The sequence below is a fragment of the Amblyomma maculatum genome, chromosome 5 (genome assembly GCF_055883805.1).
Source record: "Amblyomma maculatum isolate TAMU_Amacu chromosome 5, ASM5588380v1, whole genome shotgun sequence".
Lineage (NCBI taxonomy): Eukaryota > Metazoa > Arthropoda > Arachnida > Ixodida > Ixodidae > Amblyomma > Amblyomma maculatum.
The window spans coordinates 6038279-6042553 of NC_139348.1; the positions used below are offsets into that span (position 1 = coordinate 6038279).

The 4275-nt window shown below is 45.7% G+C and overlaps 1 long non-coding RNA gene across 1 annotated transcript; it reads left to right on the forward strand.

Annotated features, from left to right (window-relative positions):
• Window positions 1–996: 996 nt before the first annotated feature.
• LOC146187691 (uncharacterized) lies at window positions 997–2346 on the forward strand. The gene is made up of 2 exons (XR_014707142.1): window positions 997–1245; window positions 2258–2346. It is a non-coding gene; the product is annotated as an uncharacterized LOC146187691 (long non-coding RNA).
• The last annotated feature ends 1929 nt before the right edge of the window (window positions 2347–4275 follow it).

Genomic DNA, 4275 nt, shown 5'->3' on the forward strand with positions numbered 1-4275 from the left:
TACGCGTTTTAGCGCCGCCCCAATATTTACGTCACGTGTACGTCACAACATGGCCGAAAAGGCGAATATCGAGGATCGGGCCCCTGCTAGTGCCACGGGCGTGGCTCTAGCCTCGGCCTATATATATATATATATATATATATATATCTCGAGGCATTGCAGATGAAGCTATGTGATGTTAAGAAGATAGTGAGAGACCGGAAAGCGTGGCGTGACATGGTCCATAGGGTCACGAAGAGTCGGACACGACTGAACGCCTGAACTGAACTGAACTGATATATATATATATATATATATATATATATATATATATATATATATATATATATATATAGGCCTCATTGTCAAAGCCCCATTCGTGAGCTGTTGTACGGAGCGGAGCCGGCATATATACAACAGCTCACGAATGGGGCTTTGACAATGAGGCCTATTTATATATATATATATATATATATATATATATATATATATATATATATATATATAGGCCTCATTGTCAAAGCCCCATTCGTGAGCTGTTGTACGGAGCGGAGCCAGGCAAATACGCGTCGCAAGCCGGCACTGGCCGCCATCGGAGATCTTGTTTCCACTGCGCTGAGGCCGGCCACATATTACGCCACTGCTCATATAGGCGCATCAGCCTGCGCGGCTTCGCCATCCACGATGGTCCACGACCCCGTCTTGGGGAACGAAAGCGCCGGATTACCTTGCACTGTGGGCCTGTGGGTCTTTACAAAAATATATATATTTTTTTGCTGTTTGAAATCCCCGCCAGTCCTTGCCGGCCGGCAGCCGTGCTGTTTTGTTGAAAGTTGCGTATTTCATCGCAGCGTGTGTGTGTGTGTGTGTGGGGCGGGGGGAAGGGGGAGGTGGTAGGTTTCGCTTGGATACCCTCCTATTTAAATACATTAATAAGATTAGTAAAAATATAGTGTTAACTTATTACGGCCAATTCATTTCTGCCTATGAATATTTGTGCCGTAGTTTCGTACCATGTGTTGCTGTGCCGTCATTGCTGGCTGTCGTTCTGCCGCCGCTGCTCGCTACAGCCGTTTTCTTTTTTCTTTCTGTGCGAGTGCACGCAACTATGCTCGAATGCCTTCACCCATGTATGCGCTGCAAGGACAACAATTGCGCATTTGTGCCAGTTCCTAGTGTGAAAGGATTACCCCCTTGGAGCAACAGGGGCTCACGGCGATAACACATCAGGATGGACGACTCCGGCGAAAGCGGCCGCGTTTGAAAGTGAGTACTGCGATCGAGCTTCGTGAAAATCTGCGCAGCGAAAATTGTATATGTAACAGCGCAGTGAACCTACTGACACATTTCAACGCGAGAGCATTAAGGAGCTAGTTACATCGAAAACCAGGCGCAATCGGCGCAGTGGCGTCCGTGAGTGAGTTGGCTCTCCCTCTCCTCTACGCAAACTAGGAAATTGCTGGATGTGCTATCGCGTTCCACTTTTGCAATCTTGTGAAGCTTATAACCAACTTCCTTGTTTTCGTCAACAAAGGCGTTGGGTAAACAGTCATTCTTCAAATGTTTTTTTTTTTTTTTTTATTTATTATGCTTGCCTTCGCAAGTGGCGCATTTTTTAATGCAAGTTGCAGGTTGCGAGGGCACAGTTTGCGCTGCAGTGCATTACAGTGATAAAATGCATAACTGCTCCTGTACAATGCGATAATCGCCCAAGCTCGCGAGCTTGAAAGTTGTGCACCACTACAAAAAAAAAAAAAAAAAAAAAAGCATTTCAGATAGCGAGTGGCCTTTTCTGTGCTTGAAATTAATAAAGCGCGTTATTATCGGCTTATTTTAATTTAGGTGTGGCCTGTATGATACTGCCTTCTGAACTGTTTAGCTTATTTAGCTTTATCCTTGAAGCATTGCAGATGAATCTATGTGATATTCGAAAGATAGCGGGTGACCAGAAAGCTTGGTGTGATGTGCCACGACTGAACGATATAACTGGCGTGAACTAAGGGAAAGGAGGGCAGAACCTCGCTGATATTTGAGACTACTTGTAACAAGTGTTGTAGGGCAGGTACAATATGAGAAATACTCAATTTCCTTGTTATTGGCCTCCAGAAAACCTCGAGTCAAGGATTATGCTGTGAATGAGCTACAGGCTATTTCTCTCACCTCATTGTGTTATTTTGGTCTTAATGTGAACACCAAGACAAAGTTGCCGAGCATTTCAGAAGGTGTACTGAAATTTAGTGTAGGCTTGAAGACTAACCTTTTTTTTTTCTTTTTGCAGAAAGCTGTTTGCTTCCACTTCATCACGGAAGATGGATGTGCACTTCAAGTTTTACGTCATATTGAAGAATTAGACATTTTACAGTAAAATATGTCTGTTGTACTTTAAGCTGCTTTCCTATTTTATTGCCTCGTGGGAGCGAAAAAAGCATGCATGCAGCATATATGCGAATATCCGAGAAAGATCTGGGAACGGACATCCGAAATGGACGTCCATTGGCCAGACAAAATGTCCCTTTGGACGGCCGACGGACGTCCATTGACTGTTCGCGGACGTCCATCGACCATCCAAAACGGATGGTCATTGGCCATCCGATGAATGTCGGTGGTTGCTTGGGGTGCGCTGACATGGATGGGAGAAGGGTGGCTGTTCCTGGACCTGCGGGGCCGGGACTGGTAGGGGGCTAGCCTAGCCACCGAATATTTATCTGTTGTAGGCCGTCATTGCACCCGCCATCGCTATAGGTGGTGGACGACGGCTGTTGCGACATTAGTCTTTCTCTCCCTTTTCTTTTCTACTTCTGTCCGCACGAGGCAGCGGAGGGCTCAGCTACAGAGCCGGTAGCAGCTAGGCCTGTGCATTTTCGTTTCCTTCATCCTAAAGCCACAACAACAACAATTATGTGTGCTACATCGCACAGCACACGGACACCTCTTCGTTTCGCCTCCATCGGAACACAGCCGCCGCGGTCGGGTTCGAATCCGGGCACTGTCTGGCATCTTAGCACCACCCCGACGGGGCTCGTTATGTTTATTTTTTTTTTTTTTTATAGCTATGATAGCTCATACATGGGCTCTTCGGCGCTTGCAGAATTTTCCCAGTTCCAATTGTGCTCTATCTCCATGAAACTTGGCCAAAAGCACAGTGAAAGACCCAGCGGCGCTGGGTTTTGCAAAAAGGTGTGAATACCTTTTACATCGACAAGTATAAAGTGAAAGATGGCAAATATAGACAGCGTAACAAAGAAAATGTAGCAGTCTAAGCTCTACAAAATAGGATGTTTGGGTCAAAACGGCAATAAAGATTTCGTACCTGCCTTTGCGCGCGTTTTGTTGTATGTCGTGAAGTCGCCTGCAGATGCGACTCGGACCCCGAGCAGTTTAACTCGAACCATAGATACATCAGAGATTTGTTTCGAAATTTGAAAGGTGTGCATTTCTTTTTTGTGTGTGTGTGTGTGCAAAACTCAGCCGACTTGCGGCGATGCGTACGAAAAAATATGGCCCGAGTTGTTCCCCGCACAAGATGTAGGGTAAAGCGCTGAAGGCTGAAGTTTTAGCTGTTTTCCGTGAAGTTATTCTGCAGTAAACATGGCGATCATACTCACTGCTGAAAAGAGATGAGCTAGTATGCCAGTCATATTTCAGCCAAGTTTCCTGCCTTGTCGGTAAAACTGTGAATGGATCTAGTTGCTTTTTCATATGTGAACCATGCATGGAGGAAGGAAAGAACTTCCTTCCCCCATGGAACCATGTGAACGACTACCATATGCTGTGCAATGGGAAATCTGAGTTGCCTTGTGACCAGACCGTACACATTTCGGAGAGGCTGTTGTGGAGATACCTAATCTTTCTCATTATTGGGAAGTAGACAATGTTTTCACGCGTTTTATAATTGAATTGCATTTTCTGCGCACGTTTTCTGTTTCGAATACATCGTACTGAACCGAATACCTATACTCCGACTGGCATCACTGCAGTTTTTCCGGTGCCGCTAATCATGATCATACACTTATGGTGATACACTCGTTTGATTAGTTCAAGTTGCAGGCTAGGACTTATACTAGCCTGAACAGCATTCCGTGAACACATGACGGTTTGATACGCCGCTTACTCGGCACTCGGCCTATGCGGCATTCAACTGTTCAACTGCGACCCCCTGTCCCCTACGTCAGTTGAACTGCCATTGAGATCTCAACTGCAGTTGGTGCTGCCGTGTATCGCTAATTGCTGTTGAATTCAACTGACCGTCAGCTGAACTGCCGTTGAGTACATACTACATACCTTAATGGTGTGTCG